This window comes from Microcebus murinus, chromosome 1 (genome assembly GCF_040939455.1).
Source record: "Microcebus murinus isolate Inina chromosome 1, M.murinus_Inina_mat1.0, whole genome shotgun sequence".
NCBI lineage: Eukaryota > Metazoa > Chordata > Mammalia > Primates > Cheirogaleidae > Microcebus > Microcebus murinus.
The window spans coordinates 129,703,596-129,727,514 of NC_134104.1; the positions used below are offsets into that span (position 1 = coordinate 129,703,596).

Here is a 23,919-nt window from a genome sequence, read left to right on the forward strand (position 1 = left end):
TATGAACATTATGGCAATAAACATTCTTATTCTTACACTTTTGAGCACCTCTATGATTATATATTAGGAATAAATTCCTAAACCTACTAAAGCAAAGGGCATATATATTTAAAATTTGGACCCATGTTGGTAGATTGTCCACCAGAAATTCCATCTCTGTCAAGAGGTATAAGAATTCCTATTTTCCCATACCTTCAACTTAAACATTTTGATCTCTTAATAACATCCTTCTTGGTTTGGGGCACAGAGTCATTTTTTAAAAAAATAACTTTTTAGTTCTTTATTTGGAGAGAGAGAGAGAGAGAGAGAGAGAGAGAGAGAGAGAGAGAGAAGCAGTGAGGCATTTGTGCTCATCTCTCTTCCTGTCTTTAGAGGTGCATATTCCTTAGTGAGGGACCAGAGCAGGTTCTGTAACAATAATAAAAAAGACGATAATGTGGAAGATTATTCTGTGTGAAAGGAGCATGTGAGAGACATTAGAAAGAGTCTGTCATGGGGGTGTTACAATTTAGTGATCGGTGGATGAGAGCTGTGATGAGAACAGTTGTAGAACACATTGAAGAAATGGGCTGAATCAGAAAAAGTTCTTAGGATAAGGAATAAGAGATCTGATACATAGATCTGCAAGAGAAACCATGCTTTTCTTCACAGTTGATGCACCCTGTTTTGGTCATGGAAAAGGTTTGGAAACAATGATCCCAGGAGGGTCATCCAGTTACATGGTAGCCAGACTACCTTGAGCTGGTCCAACACTTGCCTAATTGAAAAGCTGAAGTATGTCCACCCGAACAGCAACACCCAAAGACATGGATTTCCTAATATGGGACAGAGATGATTCATGGTACATGATTTTAAAAGGTCTACCTAATTGCCCCCTCACAAACCTAGACTTTGTATTGGATGAGGTTCCTGCTTCTCACAAAAACTTTTCGAATCTATGCTTACATTTGCTTTCTCATTCTGTATTTTTAAGGTTAATACAATTTAGTACTTCTTAGAGAACAAATTGCATTTTATTTTTACTGTGATATTTTTTGTGTGTCTAGAAATGAGCACACACTGGTTAGTTCTTAGAGAGAGATGACATGAGATGTTACTTACATAATGAATCAACTCGCCTACAGTAATTTCCTTTTATGCCTCTGTCTTTTCCTACCCCTTGCCAGCTAGACCGGTTGGGATGTTTGCCTGGCTAAGTCCATTTTCTATGTTTGATATCCCTTCTATGAGATTTTTTAAAAATTTATTCTCTTTCTAGGAAATCAGTGCTTTTTTTGCTACTTTCACCTTATATCCATTATAATTTAGGAAAGGCTGTTACATTAGTACCTCAATAAAAATTTCAGTTCATTTTATATTTTCCAAGGTTATCTGCAACATAAACCTTCTCTCATATTGTAGTCTAAGACAGAAGTCAGCAAATTTCTTCTGTAAAAGGCCATATGGTAAATATTTTAGGCATCATGATCCACATATGGTTTCTGTGGCATATATTTTGTTTTATTTGATATTTTTTACAACCATTTAGAAATGTAAAAACCATTTTTAGCTTACACGCCATACTAAAAAGGGCTTTAGACTTGGCCTACAGCCATATTTTTCTGTTCTCTAAGAAGCTACAATGTAAGAATTAAAATTTTCCACCATTATAACATTTGCCTAGGTGATATCAGAGCTAAGTATTGTGTTTCATTGTAATTGTTCCAAGCAGCTAAAGATGTAAAAAAATCAAGAAGTTTGAATGATACCAGCATACCAAACTGTTATTGGATTTGATGGAAAACTCATGTATGACTGATGAACAATGGGATTTCTTTTGATCAATTGTGTATAGACCAAAGGATTCACTCCATGCTGTCCAAAGTGCTAGTTTTCAAACCTACCTTCCTTGAAACCTTTGCGTTCCTCCCACCCCAAAGTGATCTGCTTAGTGAATTTTGAAACTTGTGTATGGTCTTGTGCCTGGCAAGATAATAAACTCAGGTGTTTTCCCCTTTCTTTGTAGTCTTTGTTTTAGTTTTTGACAATTACCTATGTAAGAAATTTGAGCACCAGTTAGGAAATGGAAAATTCTTTTGGATATTGGATAAGGAGAATTTTTCTTATGGTTTCTGAAATTATGCTTACAAATAAAATTAAATTTGGTCAGCTTGGTTAAAATGTAAATGAACAAGTAAGGACATCTTGTTTGTGCGCAAAGTATGGGAGATATTGTTTTTAGTATATTTGCCATAATAGAACAAAGATAATGTCAGGAAAAATTATGAAAGTCTTTGGAATTGGCAAAAATTATTACTGAATGTCTTGCAGAAACAGAAAATTGATGATGCAAATGTTGCTTGTTTATAAAGACACAAATGAATTCTATCCAAACGAATGCAGTGGATTATTGCCCCATGGATATTGACTAATTTTCTATCTATTTGTCAATTCATTTAAGTATTCCTGATTTCCCCTATGTGTTCATTCTTTGAGTTTTCCTTTGGATGAATTGTAATATCTTAGTTCTCTCATTAATGATTTAAATACACTATGTGTCATGTAATCATTTATATTTGTATGACATTCATGATTATTATAAAAATTATATTTTAACAATCTTAGCATGCTACAATGTGTTTTGTTATAACACATGAACATATATTATTTGTGCCATATACAGTTATACAGTTACAGAGCATGTTTTACGTTAATCTTTTGTTTAACTTGCTCAATGTATATATAAGCAAATGAATTATTTGACTTAGTTATCTAGAAAATTGAAGCAGTAGAAATTAGGCTTTCTTTGTTAGGCTTTTTGTTTGTAACAGTCCCATCTAAAAAGATCTGATCACAAGAAGTGGTTCTCCACTTCCTTTTACCCATATCTCTATTTGTGATGCAATAAATATTAGATAGGTTTTGCCCATGATTGTGTGGTAACTTATTAGATCAAGCTGATAACCATGAAGACAGCCTAAAATTTCAAATTGAACTGTCATTGCTTTTTTTAAATGAAATAAACTTTTTTTTTAAAGAGCAGTTTTAGGCTCACAACAAAATTAAGCAGAAGGTACAGAGATGTCCCCCATACCTCTCTGACCACACTTATGTGTAGCCTCTCTCATTATCAACATACCCCGCCAGAGTGGTACATTTGTTACAACTGCTGAACCTTCCTTGACACATCATCACTCAAAATCCAGAGTTTACATTAGGGTTCACTATTGATGTTATATATTCTATGGGTTTGGACAAATGTATAGAGGCATATATTTCACCATTATATGTATCATTCAGAGTAGTTTCACTACCTTAAAAATCTTCTTCAGTTAGGGCACAAATGACATCAATTTTACTCATAAATTGATGTGGATAGTATACCACTGCAGGCTTCATTTTCAACATCATTTGTCCCTCCTTAAAATGAGTTATCCATTTGTAAACTGATGATTTCTTAGGCGGTATGGAGCCAATAAACTTTTTGTATAGCATCAGTGATTTTTACCATTCTTCCACCATAAATGTAATGTTTGTTCTTGCTTCAACTTTAATGGAATTCATGTCACTCTGATAGGGTCTCTTTCAAATTGATGTCAAACTAGATCCTGTTTATACATTTTATAAGAAGTAATTTTGGTGCAAAATTTTAAAATACATGCATAGTTTTTTCATAGTATGTACTTTCCATAAACTTTTTTTTTGAGACAGAGACTCAGTTGCCCAGGCTAGAGTGCCGTGGCATCAGCCTAGCTCACAGCAACCTCAAACTCCTGGGCTCATGTGATTCTCCTGCCTCAGCCTCCTGAGTAGCTGGGACTACAGGCATGCACCACCATGCCTGGCTAATATATATATATTTAGTTGTCCAGCTAATTTCTTTCCATTTTTTTTTTAGCAGAGACAGAGTCTCACCCTTGCTCAGGCTGGTCTCAAACTCCTGAGCTCAAACAATCCACCCACCTCGGCCTCCCAGAGTGCTAGGATTACAAGCATGAGCCACCATGCCTGGCCTCCATGAACTTTTTGATGATCCCTCATATTCAGTGCTGAGCAGGTAGGTAGAAGGTCATATAGGAAGAGCCTCGTGTGTTGTGTGTTGTGCTAAGATGTATACATGGTGGGAGAAATCTTTGAAATGTTTCAAATGGGAATAGCATCATCAAATTTGCCTTGAGAAAATATTATGCTAAAATAATTGTGGAGAAGAAAGATTAGAAGAAATAAGATTAGAGGCAAAGAGACCAAACAGAGTTATAGGAATCTGGACTAGAAAAGAGCATGGCTTAAACTCAGGCAGGGGCAGTGAGTACAGAAAAGAGGAAAGGGTCAAGACTTCAAGGAAGTAGAACAAGGCTTAGTGACATGGGAATGACTCAGAAGGAGATGCCCATATTTCTGGCTTGTTGTTGGTGATGCCATTTCCTAAATGGAAATGATGGTGAATGGGCAAATGAGAAGGGACATGGGCAGTTCAGCAGGAAAGATGTATTTAGTTTGGGGCATGTTGCAATTAAGATGCTTGTATAATCCAAATAAATATATCAGTTAGGCAGTTGGGAATTTGGAGTTTAGAATTAAATGTTAATCTGAAACCAAGATATATACTTGGGGCTTTTCAGTATATAATTACAGTTGAAGAATTGTATGAAGACATTCTGCAAAGAATGAATAAAATCAAACCCCAAATGAATTTTAGTGAATCCTAATATGTCAGGGATGAAATGAGTGGTGTAAGGGAGCAGAAGACAAGAAAGAATATCAAGAATGAGTGATCAGTGAGGCTGGAGGAAAACAGAAGAGGATGATATTATAGGAACTTAGTTTCCAAAATTATGGAATGGCAAATAGTAATAGGTGCTGCGGAGATGCCAAGGGGAAAGCAAAATGAAAACCAATACATAGAAACTGAAATAGCAATTTGGATTGAAATGAAATGTGTAACTAATTTTGATGACATAATGGGAAGTAAAGCCAGAATGCAGGGGGCTATGGAGTGATAGAAAAATAATGGTGGTACTATGTATTATATATATAAGACACTTATCTCTGAAAGGAAAGTCATAGTAGCCACATAGAAATGGAGAAATGAAGTATATATATTTCTAAAAACTTGGAGTCTATGAGAGCAGAGACACCATTAGCTTTGTTGGCTGCTGTAAACTTCGTGTCTGGCACATAGTAGGCACTTATTGAATTTGTTTGCTGAATGAATGCATAAATAATATAGGAGAGATTTGAGGATGTCCATTTATCAATGGAAAAATAAAAGGACTCAGTGTAAGATGGACAAACTTCAAGAGAGCCTGGGGCTGGAAAAATGTTGTGCCTGGGAGGAGTAGAAGCTCAGAGACTGAGTATAAAACATACACCTTGGAATGAAGACTCTCCCTCCTGAGCTCTGTGTGAATAGGATGGTAAGTAATGTCAGAGAATTTCAGTGCAATTCCACCAGGAAGTTAAGGGATACAGAGACTTCAAATTCCTTCAACTTCTACAAATTTGTAACTGCAAAACCAGCGTATCCTGACCCCAAATGCCTCTTTAAAAATGGCACAAATAACCCAGATAATTGCGTGTGTGTAATTGAGGTGAAAGAAGCTGAATTGTTTGAAATGATGGCCTCAATTCTGCACCTAACATGCTGAGGAGAACTGGGTTTCATTTACAGTGTTTTGCCAGTCTCAGTGTTAATCATGCTGATTGCTCCTATCAATACCTATCTGAGGTAAGTTACCTTCTGCATTAACCCTAATAGAAACGGTCTATCTCAGCAGGAAGGATACTAAATAAGAAACAGAAAGAATCCAATGCAGACTTTGCATTCACCCAACCCAAGTCACCTTCTGAAGGTCTCATTGTTCTTTTCTGTAGGTAAAGAAATACCAACATTGACTCAGCACAGAATGCATGCCTAAGGGTTGGGCAGCTAGAGTATAGCTCTCATGTGATTCACAGCCCCTTATTTCCTAGAATGAACATTCATGCTACTAGAGCTGCTTCGAGAAGTACTGTTTTAAAATGATTCGTGAGTTAAGAAAGCCGCCTCTTCCAAGCCTCTATGCCACCTCTAGGCATGTATGTGAAGTGTGAGAGACGGGTGATCACCGTATGTTGAAAGATAATTTTGTATGTGAACGTGGGTATAATGTACCTTTCTCCAGCTCCAACTTTGAATATGTGTAACGCAGCCCCCAAGAAAGTTCTTTTCTTGACGACACATAAGCTATCCTTGCAAGTTTATTGCAAAAGGCTGAAATTCTTCACCACCTTGTTTGGGTAACAGGCTGGTGGAATCTGAATTTTGCCATTTATGAAACCACATTTTTATCCCCAGTGGGGCTGACTAGAGTAGTCAGGTTGCACCCATACTTTGTTTAAAATTTGAGATCTCTCTTCTGACAGCTCAGGTTGAACACGTGGTACCTGACTCCATGAAGTAAGGTATGATAACCAAATATTCAGATAATTTATTTTTCCCCTGTAAGCCTTTCAGATTTCTTGTTTTCCATTTATCCATTTTCTCTTGCATATCATTGAGTTTTCTTACAATTCATGTTCAAAATTCTTCTGTCATTTTAGTATCCTGAATTTGGTTGATATCCATTGCTGGAGAGCTGGTGTTCTCCTTTGGGGGTACCCTTTCAGTTTGATCCTTCATACTTCCAGAGTTCTTTTGCTGATTCCTTCCCATTTGGATCAGCTGTTGCTTCTTAACTTTGGGTTTTTGTTTAGATGATGACACGCCCAGTTTAGTCTCTGAGCCTGTAGGTGGTGCTTGTGTTTGAGATTTCCCCATACTCTGTGGGATGAGTCAGTAAACGCAGACAGGGGTGTGTAAATTGACCTCCCTGTCAGTAGGTGGCACTTGCCAAGAGCAGTAAGCTGCAAAGTTGTTTTTGGGTCCCGTAACCAGCTCTTGTTCCTCTGGAGAAACACTCTAATGCTCCATATGGTGGGTGGGTCCCTGGTACTTCCAGGCATGTCCTTATTCTTCACCTCAGAGGGGGGCAGGTGGGGCAGTGAGGCTGAGTGGGGCTGGGTTGGGTGAGCCTGCCTTCAAGCTCCACAAATGCTGTTAGCAGGGGTCAAAAGTCTGTTTTCTACTTCTGAGTAAAACTGCCAGGAGGGGCTGAAATGACCTCAGTCAGACGAAAAGTCTGCGTGTGGAGGTGGGGTGTCTGAGACCCGTAGTATGGCATTCTGGAGTAGGCCTCGTTCCTTTCCACCCTCCTCTATTCTGTGGTTCCTCCTGGGCCTCTGCTGGCAGGCAAAACCTCAAGCCTGCTGAGCTCCCCTGACTGTGAGGCGAGCAGGGAGTTTCCCTGCCCAGGATCACAGCCTGAGCTGGGAGTGTGGCCCTTCCACGGGAGGAGGGTTGCCCCTCGAGTACACTACTGCTAGGACCCACTCTGATCTGTCCCTATAGGCACATACGTATCAGTAGACTAGTAGACAAATATCTGTTCTGTGCCCTCAGGCAATGCGATCGAGACCTGGATGTATGGGATCTGCCAGGCAGGTCTGTCCCCCAGGCCCTGGAGATCAATCCCTGTCCCTGTTAGGGAGAAGAATGCTGGTCTGAAGCCACCCATATGGTGCCCAAGCTGGATCAATGTCTCTCTGCTTTGGGGTTTGTCCCGCTCTGCTGGAGTCACCGAGAAAGCAGCACCAGGAAGGGCCATTGGGTAGGGAGCTCACAGTCTGAGTATCCCTCAGTCTGCTGCAGGGCCCCAAAAGGAAAGGTCCTATTCCCTGTGAATGCCTCCAGGTGGTGGGAACTGTCTCTTTCTGGGCAGCTGTGCGTAGGGGAGGGGAAGGGAAGAATGAAGCAATATGACTCCTACCTATTGGCTTGGGTTGGTGGGGCGGGTTGTGTCCTGAGGGAGCTGGGAGCCTGATGCCTTGTTGGCAAGAGGCTCACCACTCACTAGCGGCAGCTGACTCTGGGCTGGTATCAGCAAGTTTCTCCAGCAGCTTAGGAGCCCACCAGCAGTCTCAGATGCAAGAGGAGGGGACATTTAACCACTCCATGTACCCTTGCCACTGGTCTTCAAGACTCTCTGGGTTTATACCCTGCCAATGCCTTTCTCCTTCCAGTTCTACTCTGCAGCTTCTTTGCATGGAGTCTCCTGTAGGTTCAGTCACCCTTCCTTCTGACCTTCATCCGATCTCTACTTGTCTTTTTTTTTTTTCACTTTTATCTAAAGTTTTTACTTCTTGCGGAGACACACTTGCTGGAAATGTTTCTCATCTGCCATCTTTGCCTCTCCTCCCCAGTTTCTTAATTTTTTAAAAGTCAATTCTGTAATTTAAAATTTCAAAACATGATAGGTATTTACTTCATTGGTGGTTTTATTTTCTAAGAAATAGTAAGTCAGAACTATTAATAATAATAATCAACTGGCTACATTTTCATTACGAGTAGTAATTTATATGCAATATTATGGACTCCAAATATTACTTTTGTACTAGTATACATAAAAAGTAATTGTAGAATTAATTATTGACTATTATTTTTCTTTTAGAAGTCAGAACTATTCCTTTGTGATTTTAAGTGTGCTTTGCTTGACGTATATACTGACTGCCTAGGAATTTAGCTATTCTCATACTTCAAAACACTTTGAATAAATGGTAAGTGCTTTTGAAAATACTTTTCTGTGCATGTTCTGATAGCTGGGGACTGGTAATAAGTTACTTGCCTGTGTCAAGTGCAGGTCTGGTATAGAATTATTATCAACTATTTTGATAAATGATGCAATTTACTATAGTCAACTGATTTTTTTTTATAGCATTACACTGCCATGTAGAGTACTTCAGCTATTTTATTTTTCTGATGGAGGAATTGACACTTTAAAGTAGACTTGATGTACATAAAGTTTAAGAGTTTTTAATACATAATTCTTGATACCTTATTAATATATAATTTTTGGTAATTCTGACTCACAAAATTATTTTTTTGCCTCAATTATAAGCGGATAAAGTGAATATATTTGCTTGAATATGCACATATTATCAGCATTTATCCATTTGATTTTGCCTAGGTACAAAATTTTTGTTACAGCCCCATCTACTCCAAGCAGATAATTTCAAAGAATTCAAATTTAAAACATGGAATGGGGACAATCCATTATTTTAACCTTAATGTCCTAAGAGACAATGATGGTGTTTTATTAAAGTGCTACTCAAAGTATGTTTTGTGGATGGATGCTGGTCCACAAAGTTACTAATCTGTGATGACATAGGTACAGAAATTAAGAGCATGTATTTTAAAACTTTTAAAGCAATTTGACATTGTCATGACTTCCAAGCACTGCAATACAAAAGTTGGTCCATGATAACTTAGGGTGGAATGGGAGTTGGGAGTGGGGAAGATATTCTTCCTTATAGAGACTTTGAAAAACATATAACTATAACATACTAGCATTTCTCTGAATTCTTGGACTTCGAAATATAACTTTATTGAATGCATGTCATGTTTCAGGTACTCTGTTAAGTGTTTTACAGTGTAATTTATTTACCCAACATAAGATTCCTGCAATGGGCCTTATTAGGTCCATTGTGCAGATGAGAAAATGAAAGCACAAAGAAGTATCTTGCTTCAGGTCACATAGCTATTAGATACACATCAAGATAACTATAAGGAATAAAGTAGTTTTAGATAAATTGATAATTCTTTGACAGTGGTTCATGATGATTTTAGCTCTTTCATATGTATCTGAAGGACAGTAAATTTTATATATATATATCAATATAATATATAAATATATATACCTATACATATATATATATATATTTATAGTAGGACTTTTTGAGAGTCATATACCCCTGCCTATGGATGGATGAGTAGACAACCAACCCGGATAAATCATAATCTTCCTATTTCAAGAGTGAAAGGAGTCCTCCCTTGCTCCAGTGAGAACACTTCATGTATATGTTACCACAGAAAGAACATAAATCTCACATAGTCAGAAAGGTGAATCCTTGCTTGTCAGCCCTATTATTTCCTTTTTCTCCTGGGCTCTGCATACAGAATTTGATAATATTTACTGTTGAGACTTCTCTGTCTTTTCCTATCTGTGTCCCTTTGCTCGTTCTTTGTGAAGCCAAGAGGCTTAGTGGTGTTTGTGGAGATCAAAAGTTACCATCAGATATCACGCCATGGTGGTAATGGTGAGAACAAGAGGGTGCAGGCCTTGAGGAAAGATGACAAGGGACCAGAGATTAGAAGACAGTAGGGTAGTTGATAGGGCTGCCATTTCCTTTGGAGTGTGACGTACATCACCTATACTTATGACTAGTATTCATTTTTAACCCTTGCTTAAAATAAAGCCATTCTCAGCTGTTCTTCAAGTTCACTGAAACAATCCATTGGTAAGTTAAGAGTTTCCTAATGGAGACAGAGAAAGGGGTTCACATTACATACTCTAAGTAGGTATGTATTTGAAAAGTCCCCATAAGATCTGTAGCTTTTCTAAAGTCTCCTTTTACAGGTCTAGGGGACCACTCCACCTCATTGCTTACCTTCTTCCCACTAGTCTTTGTCTCCCACCACCCTACCTCTGGCCCTATCAATCCTCTCTTTTGGCATTTATATTAAAACTGTCATACCACCAAAGAACTTTATACTTTGGACATTGAGTTGTTTATATTCAGAAAACCAAAATATCCGCTAGTTATTAGGATCCTCTTTAAAGTCTATGAAACAACCACCAGGACAACAAATTTTGGTGTTCTGTAGTGTCAGTTCTCAAGTGAAAGGAAACTTAACCTCCATGTATATATCTCTACGTGCTCTGGTTCTCCATTTTAAACACATTTTCTTCTCATGGGGCAGAAGGAGAGTTGGTTTAGGACCACTGGTTAATTTTATGGTATAGCAGAACAAAGTCTAAGCTAAGTATCCCCAAACTACAGCCCACGGGCCACATGTGGGTATTTTTGCCCATTTGTTTTTTTACTTCAAAATAAGATATGTGCAGTGTGCATAGGAATTTATTCATAGTTTTTTTTAAGCTATAGTCTGGACCTCCAATGGTCTGAGGGACAATGAACTGGCCCCCTGTTTAAAAAGTTTGAGGACTCCTGGTAAGCTTTAGTTTCACTACTTACTTTATTACCTTAAAAAACTTACTTTGTATTTCTGGGACTCAGTTTCTTTATCAACTGAAGAGTTCATACCACCAGTGTTTACTGTAAGCATTAAATGATAAATTGTGGCTAAAACACTTGGTATGGTATTTGATATAGTGGAATTTTGTAATAACAGTCTCTGGATTTTTCCTACTGTTTGTCTAGTTTTAATTTATATGGTAGAGAGAAAATTTCCCTATGTGATACTTTATGCTGGCACAATTTCGCAACTCTAACTACATGACAGAATGAGCGTGATCGGGTAGAATTAAATGAGCTTTTGGTGTCAGATTGGCCTGTGTTTAAATCTTAGTCCCAATACTGTGTGGTTATGTGACCTTGACCAAATTCCTTAACTTATAAAATCTTCTGTTTTCTTATCTTTAAGAATGAGATTAATAATAACGACCCATGTACAGCATTGTGTTTGGACAATATATGAAAGCTATGCACTAGTGTCTTGAATATAAGCAAAAATCTAGTAAATGCTGGTTTTCATATTTCTTCTCTAGGTTTCAATTTTTCCTCAATAGATAAACTGGGATAGGGGATAGGGAGGTTGTGAATTGCTTCCTTACCTCTATAAAATCCAATTATTCTTAAAGTTACTCTATAATTTTGATGATGATGATGTTGGTAACAATCAACCCAAAATAGCTTATTATACATAATGATTTTTCATTGAGCATGAATTAGTTTGATGGCTCTTCTACATGTTCAAATTCAGAAAGAGTCAAACCTATTTTCCTTTACCAAAAACTTAGCTCTTTGTTGGATAGCAAGTATTGGTAGAATTTACTTCTTGCTGAAGTATGGAGTTCAGTACAAACATTTCCAGTATGAAAACACTGAAGCTCTACAGTGGCATTTCAAACAATGGATATATTTCTGGCTCATTAACAATTAACTCAGAAATGACATATTAGTAATTCTCATTTTAGAATTATTTAAAAATATCTGTAAATAACCTGCAAACTTAAAAATATTTATCCTTTTTTAAAAAAATAAATTATAACTTCCTTGTCTTATTTTAATGCTATTGTTGTTTTCCTATAATCTAGCTCCCAGATGTGAAAAATTTCTCTTTTGGAAGAAAATTTTCTCTATCCCACCCTCCACTCCTTCTTTCTTCTCTCCCTTTATTCTTCTCTTTCTCTCCTTTCTCCTCCTTTTCTTCTTTCTCCTCTTTCTTCTTCCCTTTTCCCTCCTCCTACCAATTTTCTTGTCTCTTCATCATCATTTGTCTTTACCTTTTTCCCCTTCCCTTTCTCTCCCTCCTCTTTTCTCTTTCTTTTACTCTCTCCCCTTTTCTCCATACATGTTCCATGAAAAAAAATTTCAGTGGTTAGATAATGTTGGAACTTTTCCAATCTCTTTCTCTGGTTCCCACCTAACACATAAGCCTAAAGAATATCTCCGCATTCCATTTATTGTCTACAGGGCCATGTTCAGTTTCTAAAGCTAAAAAACATGCTACATGTTCACATTTTTATGCATAGTATAGAACATGGAGTAAGTATAGGGATGTCCAAATAAAATTTTAAATTATTTTCATTATGATGGCAATGCTTTCTTTTAAAATATTTAATTACCTATGCCCACATACACAAACAATACTATCTATGTACATAAAAGTAATCATATCACAGTATTTTTTTTTTTTTTTTTGGTTAGGAAACTGTTTTTGCTCCCCTCCCCTTTTACTTCATTCACTGTATGTCCTCTCCCACATGCATACCGTTGGACACAATCCCTCCTTTATCCCACTAGGTAACCCATGTAAACAACTTCAATATCATCTCACTTTTCCTTCATGTACATGCAATCACAAGTACATCCTCAGAAAATTGTGGCCTTTGTTTTACAAAACTAAGTTTATATTATCATGCATTTCTATAGCTTGCTTTTTTTTCATAAAATAGTACCCTGAGGGGAATCTCTCCAAGTCCATGACTACATATATATATATATATATATAGTTCATTATTTTAATGTTTGCATAATGTTCCATGATGTAGACATAAAATAATTTAACTCTCCCTATCACTCTGTTTTTTGTCCCTATTTTGCATAATGCTGTGATAAACATCATTTTACATTTATCTTTGCATACTTGTGACTTTATTTCTATAGGATAGATTTCAGAGGGGGGATCTCTAGGTGAAAAGGAATATGTATTCTTAGTTATAATTGATGTTATTAAATAGTCTTCCAAAAGGCTATAAGGGCACACATTTCCTCTGGCAATGGAGGAGAGCATACCCATTTTACAAATCTCTGCCACTAGTAGTTGTTTTTGATAGCTCAGAGATAGCTCTAGCACCCTGTATCAGATCTTCTGGGCTTTATCTTGGATTTTTTATTTCCACCAGAGTGGTTGGCATTCATCAACACTCTCAAATGTCCCTACCAACATCGGCTTCATCAGAGGCTATCTCAGAATTAATTCATGCCTGGAATGGGTATTACTTGGAGGTGTCAAATAGCTTTAAGTTGATTATCTTCTAACTACAAGTGCCTGCTGTGTGTCTTCACTTTCTGCCCTGAGTTCTTCAATGACTCAGATGATGGTGAGAGTTTTCTTGACTTGCACTGTGTGAATGAACAACTGAGAAATGCTGGATGCACATTCTGTTGATTAATGCTTCAGCTTCCTTTCTTTGGAAAGGACAATTCTGGAATAAATTCCCTTCACTTTTCCGTATGTTCTAATGGAACTGAGCCTCCACTGACCACAGGGATGATCTTTATAACAAAAGTGACCCTATTTTATCAGCTTTCTCCCCTTCTTTATCGAATTCTCTCCATTCCCTCACTTCTGCTTCCTGTGATTACCTCCCAAATAAACCGCCTGCACAGAAATCCTTGTCTAGAGTCTACTTCCGGCAAATCTAAGCACAGTCAATTCCTTCTGGTATTTTTCTGTCTGATGGCTGTAAAATGGTTGTATTTTGTTGTTGTTTTAATTTTCATTTTCTCGATTATCAGTGAGGGCAATCACCTATTCCTATGTTTTACTGCCCATGATCATTTTCACTATTGTGAATTCTCTCTTCAACCCTTAGCCCGACCATTTGTCTATTGGGTTTTTCATGTGATTTTAATAATTTTAAGATTTTTTTCTTCTGAAGCTGTTCTCTATTAGTATTTCTAGTGAATATTAAAATTTTTATATTGTCAAATGTGTCTATCTTTTCTTATGAAATCTGATGTTTCTAATTTATATAAAGGTAGCTCCTCCTCACTTCCCTCATAATTCACACATTTTTTATTATTTAAATTTAAGATGTACATCATGATGTTTTGATATACACATACATAATGAGGTGATTACTACAGTCAAGCAAATGAAGATACCCATCATCTCACATAGTTATCTTTCTTTTTTGTGTGTAATAAGAGTACCTAAAATCTACTCCCTTAGCAAATCTCCAATAATGCAATGCAATATTATTAATTATGATTCAAATGCAATACATTAGATCTTGAGACTTGTTCATCCTACATAACTACAACTTTGAAAGTTTTGACCTACATCTCCCTCCACCACTGGTAACCACTCATCTACTTTTTGTTTCTATGTCTTTTATATATATGTAGACACACACACGGTGGTGATGACAAGGGTCAGAGACAGAGGCTGGAGCTGATTGCAGGTGCACAAGTGACATTTTGGGCTGGCAGTTTGGATGTGCATGATTGTAGGGGCTAGGTGTGGGCTGCCAACAGGGTTCAGGTGATCTTTTTTGTGCTTGGGCAATTACAGGTCTGAGCTTGAGGTATTTGTGCATGTGCAGCTACAAGGGCTTGTTGTGGCCACAAGCATGATGGTGGGCACCAGTGTCAGGCATGGGGGAAGGCAGTTCCTTATGCAGGTGTTGCTGTGGGGACCAGGGTTGGCAGTATGCCATAGCCTGTTTGCATGAGTTAGCCTTGGTAATGCGTGGTGGGGGGACTGGAGCTGCAGTGAGGGGCTCCAGGACTGTTTGCAGGCATGCATATAGTAGCTGCACTGGGTCACAGGGACAGAGCACCTGTGGAGACATCAGCTGGGATAGCTCTGGGGGAAAAAGGGTGGTGGTTTAGGCATCTGGAAAATATGAAGGCTGCTGGGCATGGTCCTGGGGCTAGGGTACCCATGGCAGTAGTGGTTCAGGAAGTGCTGCAGAGGAGGAAGGACAGGAGTGGTCAATTAGGCATCTAGGGATTTCCAAGGCTGCTAGGCTGGTTCTCTCACCTGGGAAAATCACAATAGTGATAGTCTGACAGCTCTTGGTGGCTCCAGGCAGCGGGGATAGAAAAGGCAGTTGATTCATGTACCTAGAGACTTCAAAAGTGAAAAAACTATGGGTCCTTCAGTGGAAGAGCCTGCAGGTAGTCCTCTGTTGCTATACTGGCAGTTGGTTTCTTCAGCAGAGAAAGCTTCTAGGGTCCTCTGCAGAAGAAGCTGGTGTGATTCACAGTTGTGAACACTGAGTAGTCTTTAGCAAGGGATGCCGTGGGAATGCCCAATGATTGCAGGGGCTATTGAGGTTCTCAGCAGAGTAATCTGCTGGAGTCCTGTGCCAAGCAGGCCACTGGGGTCACAGTGATTCATGTCATGTGGCTGATATTGATAGAGTCTGTACCTCTTTTATGTTATCTGCCATCTACAGATGTCTTAGCTACGCTGGATCTCCAGAGATCTGGGTGAGGGAAAAGTGAAGCTAGTTGTTTGGGAAGTACTCTGAAAGTCTGGGGAAGCTGGCTGTACAATCTGCTCTTTTCCTTATATGGGGAATGCACAAGCTAGGGAGCTTCCTATTTGTGCTGAGCAGTGTCAGCTTGGGGGATGAGGTGATGCAGACAGAATGAAACTATTATTCTTATATTTTTGTGCACTTAGTACTGTTTTTTTCTTCCATTGTATTGCTGTGGCTTCCTCCAGAATTATTCCTAAGCCCTTCCAGAATTTTCGTTCATGAATAGCTGCCAAATTGTTACTCTTTGGGGGTGGGGGAAGGAGGGCTAGGATCTCTTATTCTGCTATCTAGCTGACATTACTCCTCCACAAAAGTCTTAATTCTAGATTTTCTTGTATGATTTTTGTTTTCGTTTTTTACATTTTAAGTCTTTAATCCACTTGGAATTTATTTTTGTTTATGATACACGATAGGTATCCCACTGAATTTCCTTCCAGAGACAGTCTATTGTGTCAGTACCATTTATATAATAATCCATCATTTTCCTCACTAAACTGAAATATTTTCTTTGATGTATATTAATTTTTTATTGTGGATTTCCTCTTGGATTCTTTATTTTGTTCCTCTGAATTATTTGTCTTTTTCTATGTTAATACCTGTGATATTGTGGTATAATGAGAAATATATGCAGTAGTTCCCCCTTATCTGTGGTTTTACTTTTTAGGATTTCAGATATCTGCAGTCAACTGTTGTTTGAAGATATGTAATGGAAAATTCTAGAAATAAAAAATTAATAAGTTTTAAATTGCATGCAATTAAAGTAGTGTGATGAAATCTTGTGCCATCCTATCCCATTCTGTCCCATCTGGTATGTGAATCACCCCTTAGTCCAGCATATTCACATTATACAGTAGTCTCCCTTTATCTGCAGTTTTGCTTTTCATGTTTTCAGTTATCTTGTCACTTGCATTCCAAAAATAGGTGAGTACAATGCAATAAGATATTGAGACACACTCACATACAGAGACTACATTCACATAACTTTCATCACAGTATATTGTTATAATTTTTCTATTTTATTATTAGTTATTGTTGGTCTTTACTGTGCCTAATTTATAAATTAAACTTTATCATAGGAATGTGTGTATAGGATAAAACACAGACTATACATGTAGAGTTGTGGAAAAGGTGCTGCACCTGGACAGGGCATAGCAACTCTTATGCTCTTTCTCCCAAACCTTGCTGTATGCATCTCTTTTATCTGGTTGTTCCTCAGTTACATCCTTTGTAACAAACTAGTAATGTAGTAAGTAAACTGTTTTTCTGAGTTCTGAAAGATACTCTAACAAGTTATTAAACCCCCAAAAGAGGTCCTGGGAATATCCCATTTGTAGCCAAGTCAAACAAAAGTTGTGGGTAATTTGGGGATGTATTACTTGCGATTGTTGTCTGAAGTGGGAAACAGTCCTGTGAGACTGAACCCTTAGCCTATGGGGTCTGATGCTATCTCCAGGTAGATAGTGTCAGAATTTAGTTGAATTGTAGCATACCCAGATGGTGTCAGAAAATGACTTCATATGGGAAAAACTCTCACATATTTTGTCACATAAGTGTTTTGTGTTGAATGTTGACAGTAGGAGAAAAAACAGTTTATTTTTTCCTCCTAAATAATATCATATTGATTTGATTATAATGGTTTTATATATTCTTTATTTTTATTCTTTTATTTTCTAATTTTCATTATTATTTATTATTTAAAAGTTATGCTCCTTTAATCCAACATGTAAAAAAGAACTCTTTAGGGATTCTAATTGGAAGTGCACTAAAATTGTATAATAATTTTGGGGAAAAGATGGCTTTTTATGGTATTAAGGTTTCCCATGCTACAAAGTGGCATATCTTTCTATTTGGTTATCATTTTTTTTCATGACCTTCAATAAGATTTTATAATCATCTTCATATAGGTTATTTTCTTATTAAATATATACTCAATTTTTTAAAAAATATCCCATTCTTACCAAATAATTTTTTTTCCTGTTGCCCTTCATTTGCATGAACCTTAAGCATGTACTTAGCTTGTCTTTTGGATAACACAAAATTGTCTCTTTTTGGATTAGAGCTTCCCAGTAACAAATCGTTCCCACTTTGCAGTTACCCTGTGAAGTCTATCTTCCTTCTGGAGTTAATCACAAATATATAGTCCTTAGTGCACAAAACAAAGACAATGCTCAAAACAGTGCAGACGGAAAACAGCTTCCCACGATAATCAGCACACAAGTATATACATCTATTACACTGCTTGCCAAACTGAGATGCTTGATGGGTGCAGAGATATTTTTCCAAATCATCTTCCTCTCATCCTGCCTGTTCCCTGGTCTTTATTTTGGCTCAGCATCTTAGGATGCTGATCGTTCCTTACATCTGGTTTGCAGTCCTGATATTCTTTTTTTTTTTTTTGGCTCAGCTCACCTCTGGACATGGGCTAATGCCTGCTTCTTGAGGATGATATCTTTCTTGGATGCTGATCTTGTCTTTGCTTGGACTTCACATCTTCCCTTTTCCTCATGATTTTGTCTTCACTTATGGATTCATGGTATGTGAAGGAATTGAATGGGTAAAGATAACTGACTGTCTGCAAAGATGACTGCCAACAATTTCTCTCCTCCCTATACATGTTGCTGTTCTTTCCATCAAGAAATAGCATCCCCTCCCCTTCTCTTTGAATCTGTGCTGGCTCTGTGACTTTCTTTGACCAGAAGGATATATGGCAGAAATGACTTTGTGTGACTTCTGGAACTGGTCTTAGGAGATCTTATAGTATGTGCTTTCACCTTCTTGAAATTCAGTTGACCATATGATGAAACTCAAGCTAGACTTAATGATGCAAAACCACCTAGAGGAAGAGAAGGCTGGCCAGCCCCCAGCCAATCCATCCATCCCAGCTGCAGCACCAAATATGTTCCATCCCTAGCTGAGCTCCCAGTTGAATATAGTTTTGTGAGTAATCTCAGAAGTGTCCACCTGAGCCTAGCCAGCCCACAGAATTGAAAAAAAAAATACGTTGTTTTAAGCTACTTCATTTTGAACTGGTTTGTTATATAGCATTAGGTAACTGAGATGGTGAGCATCAAAGTATGCAAATTGATAAGTTAAAGACAGACAATTTCACTACCAGGCTATTCCATCAAAAACTTTTTACTAAGTGAGGGGTTATTTCCAGGTGGCCAGAGAGAGGAAACAAATAAATAAATAAGCAGTGTTGTATAAATAAATGATATTTAGGCTGTAAATAGAACATATTATCTCTTTTTAAATATCTGAAATTTTGTCAATTTTTTATATCTGACATGTATGTATATCAGAATATGATAATAATTAAAAATTTTTTATAATAATAATATCATTGATGGGTTAAAAATATAGTTATTCTTTATTATTATATGATTTCTTAATGCTCTTAGCATTCTTTTCTATAGTAGCCTTTCTCTTTGTTGATTCTAATTGGCTCTGAGGTTAAAAATTTAATGACTGACTATATTAGGTGTTGAGTGAAAGACTAAGGTACTATTTGATAAGTGTATCAAATAGACACATAGAAGGTGTGACATTCATTTTGTTTCTTAAAAGGCCCTCTTGCGTTTAATTCCTGAATCTTGGTAGATTCTAGATAGTGAATGTTGCCAGGTGGGTGTTCTGATAGCTGAGCTATTACTGTACCTAGCAAACTCATTAGTAAATACAGTAACTTTGTCACATCTGTGTAAGTTCTGTCTTTTACATATTCTAATTTGATATGGGCAATAGTATTATTGATATTTTTATTCAAATAAGACACATGCAAAACATCTTATGTGCATATCTTTACTAAAATAAACAGCAAGATGTTTGTTTCAAGGTGAAAGATAATATTAATAAGCCCTGCTGTCTAGGTTGGCTTCTTCTTGCTCCACATAGCTCCATCACTAACACAGAGCAGAACAGGTGCAGCTGTTGATTTCTGTATTATAATGATCACTATTAATTCCTCCTGGCAAATCTAACCCTTGGGTACCAGTGGGTTAGGAAAAAAGACCTGAAATACTGGGAGTGGTGGAGGTGGTACTTCAAGGGGGAAAAAAAGGTTTTTTTGTTTTCTGATTTTTCAGTGAAGTTTTAAAACTGGGCCTTATGGCCTGTCAACAATCTGAGATTACAGAGGCTTTGGGACTATATTTACTTGGAGGAGAGTAGACAGAGAAAGATTTTATTTTGTACTTAAATTTTACTGGATGTCTTCTGACATTCTGGAAAGCATCAATTGGCAAAGGTGATTAAGTATTCAATAGGTCAGAAGAAGAGCTCAGGATTGCAATTAACACGTTATTGTACAAATCAAAAGAACAATAAAAGGCAATTTGTTCAACTTGTCACGAGACCTGGACAATCTGTGTGCAGACAACAAGGCAGATGGAAAATCAGAGTGGAGAAACAAGTAAGTCAAAACACTCATGCTTTTGTTTTCTTTCTTTCCAATTTAGTACTAGTCAATGTACCTGTATGACACCTTTAACGTAGGTGATAAGAATCAGTGACGCATTGTTTCTTGTTTTTATAAGTAACTTTCAGACAACATTTAAATAATCTAAATCATTTGTATGTTAGTTTTATAATTATGATTTACATTACATCTCTAGTATACTCAGATTTAAGACAGTTAATATAATAACTCTACTGGGACAAAACTTTCTTTCTGCTTTCTAACAAATCTCCAGGCACAAAATAAATACATATTTATTTATTGGCCCTTATAAAACTCACAGCAGGTTACAAAAGTTCATAATGACAAAGTTGTGAAATATTCCAGATAGAAATCAATAATGACCATGCAATAAATCATTCAATTCAATAAATTAGTTCTGTTTGACTAAAAAAAGTAGAGTCTTTGATAAAATCCTTAGGTGTATGGAACATGATTTGATGGAATCTCATTCTGTTCTCAAAGAAACTACTTAAAGGGTATATTATCATTTTATACTCATAAGTCTTATAAAGTACTTTGCACACCTGATATCCTCCCATCACCATATAATATTAAGTAGATGAATCAGTAATGCTGTGAATTCCATACCTTGGTCCTTGAAACAGAGCAACACTTCCCAAATGGCAAGTATGAGTAAATATTTATATGTTTATAAGATATAGGTAGTAAAAATGTGTAATCTGATATTATTCATTCATTTATTTTATGAGTGAATGTTTATTAATGGTGTTATTTATTCACTCATTTACATTTCTTGACTATCTACATTGTGCCAGGCATTGGGTTACCTACCATGTTTTTTTTCCTAATAGAATAAAATATTTTCATAATGTTTTATAGTTTAGCATAGGTTACTCAAGTTAGATTGCTTTGTTTCAAAATCTGCTTCTGTCATTTGTTAGATAACTAACTTTGGGCAAGTTACTTAACCTCATCAGTAAAATCGAGATAATAATAGTATTTCTTTCGTGATGTTGTTATAAGGATCAAATGAGTTTGTGTGTATGTGTGTGTGTGTGTGTGTGTGTGTGCTTAGTGCCTGAAACAAAGTTTATACTCATACATGTAGTCATACTATATTATTTTATTTCATTAGGTGTGGTTCTGACCTTAGGAACTTGGTATTGAGTGGATGAAACAGATACTATCTGCATTAGTCAAGGTTCTCTGGAATAAACAGAACCAATAGGATGTGTGTGTACATATAAATATACATAAATATATATTTCTATATATTATAAGCACCACACACACATATGTGGGTTGGGGGGAGAGAGAGAGGAAGGGAGACAGAGAGAAAATATTATAGCTTGGGTCCAAAGGCAGTATGGAGGCAGAATTCCCTCTGTACATCCTTGTGTTCAAATTTCCTCTTCTTATAAGGACATTGGTCATATTAGATTAGGACCATGCTCATGATCTCATTTGAATTTAATTACTTTTTAAAAGACTATCTTCAAATATGGCTACATTCTGAGGCACTGAGGATTAGGACTTGAACATATGAAAATTTCTGGGGGAACACAATTCAGTATATAACACCATCCTACCTCTATAACATATTAATATTTAATAATTATAATTAATCTAATATATTAACATATTAATATAATTATAATATATTAATAACATATGTGGTAACAATACTCTGTATACAATTCTGAGGAAAGAGAGATGAGAGCACTTTTTTCTGGGCAGTGACGGTGATAGCGTCGGTGGCAGCTGGAGATTTAGACATTTCAGTAAAGGTGCCATTTAAAAATAAAATTAAGGAAAATAGTTCACCTTGAGTACAAGCAAAAGAAGCTTTCTAAGTAGAGAGAACAACATAAGCACAATCACTGATGCACAGAAGTGCCCAGTGCCTCAGGGTTCTACAAGTCCTTCAGTCTAGGAGTTTGTGGGGAAGAGTGAGAAGAAATGACCTTCAAGCCTGGGCCAGAATTTAAATGATTGTTACAGCTACACCTAGAGTTTAGAAGTTGTCTCGTGAGCTATGGGGAGTTACTGGACATTATTGATTAAGTTAGAATCACAATCTGTTTTTAATTAATTTTACTCAGAGAAATTACTCTGGTGACACCGTGGTGGTTAGATTTGGCAGGAGAGAGGCATGAAACTGATGCAGTTGTGAGGAAGTAAGTCGACGAGGGCTTGAAATAATTTAGGAGCTGTGGGGATGAGAGAAATGAATGATTTGGCAGACATTTCTAAGGTAGAATCGGCAGGGTTTGGTTGAGGGAGTGGAGAGTCGTGGAGAAATAAAAGAACATTCTAAAGTTTCTGTATTGATTTTCCTAGGTAGATAACACAAAACTGATATTTGAGTTTGTGAGGCTGTTGTTAAGTATTTGTGATGTGTGGCATCTTAGAAGGCTTTGGATGTAGATTTTTTTAGTTTATTTGAATTAGCATAAATTTAATACTTCGCACAAATATCAACAAGTATTTCCCAAGTATTCACACCCATTCAAGGAGACATAAAAAGCATTAGAGTAGTTGCTAGGGAAAGGGAGAATAGAAATGAAGAAGAGTGGTAAAATGTAATATGTAAATAAATAATACAAGAGGGACCTTGCATGGACCAATGAGGACGGTGTGTATGAGCTAATTACTATAATTACTCAACCCTCGACACCTGTGCTATGAACTAATTAGTATGATTATTCAACCCTCTCCACCTAAGGTCCAGATAAGAAAATAATAAAATACACTTGGCATATTTAGTTTTGGACCGGGTGAACCCCATTGCTTAATGCCAAGTAGGGCACAACAAACAAAATACATGTTGATTAATTCCCACAGTGTATGCCCAGTTTAGGGGCTACACAAAGCCACTGATTTTTAAAAAGTTGCTAGTGTTGAAAAAGCTTAAATCAAGAATACTGTAGAATTAGTTGGCACTTTACTGTATAGGATATAATAAAAATAACTTTTTGACTGCTTTAGTGGTTTAGATATGTTCAAGAGATTTATGTGTATTAATTTATTCTTCACAACAAATTATGAGATATTTACTATAATTATCTCAATTTTATAAGTAAAAACCCTGAGGCATAGAAAGAATAGCTAACTTTCCCAAAGTCAAATAGCTAATAAAAGTAGGAATCGTATATCAGAGCCCATTCTTCTAAACACTACTGCTCCTCTGATTTTTCCCATTATGTCTTCTCTTGATATCAAGTATTCTAATAGGAGGACAGAGGGATTTGAGTTACACAATGAGCCCTTTATTATAAACTTCTTTATGCCAGGGCCTCAATCAAATTTATCCATGCCCAACACAATGCATAGTAGATCTCTGGCGTTCAATTATCATTTGTTACATGAATGCATTATCAAATACCCCTCAGAAGTTTGCAATCCTGGCTTCTGGTTTCTTATAATCAGAACTGACTAGATAATTTGGACTAACTTTTACTCTGGAAACAGCCAAAAATGGTTGATAAACTATAAAAATAAAATCTTTACAGGCATGGAAGAACTAATAAGATGGAAGAAAATAATTAAAGTGAAAATCGGAACCTAGAAAGGTAAATGGAGATAGAAACTACTTTTTACCTGAGAACATATGCAGATTTTTGGAAATTAGAACTTTATTTTAAA

At 36.8% G+C, this 23,919-nt stretch overlaps 1 non-coding gene across 1 annotated transcript; it reads right to left on the reverse strand.

Moving 5' to 3' along the window:
* Positions 1–13,471: 13,471 nt before the first annotated feature.
* Positions 13,472–13,551, reverse strand: LOC142875430 (small nucleolar RNA SNORD74). The gene has a single exon (XR_012922783.1). It is a non-coding gene; the product is annotated as a small nucleolar RNA SNORD74 (small nucleolar RNA).
* Between the last annotated feature and the right edge of the window lie 10,368 nt (positions 13,552–23,919).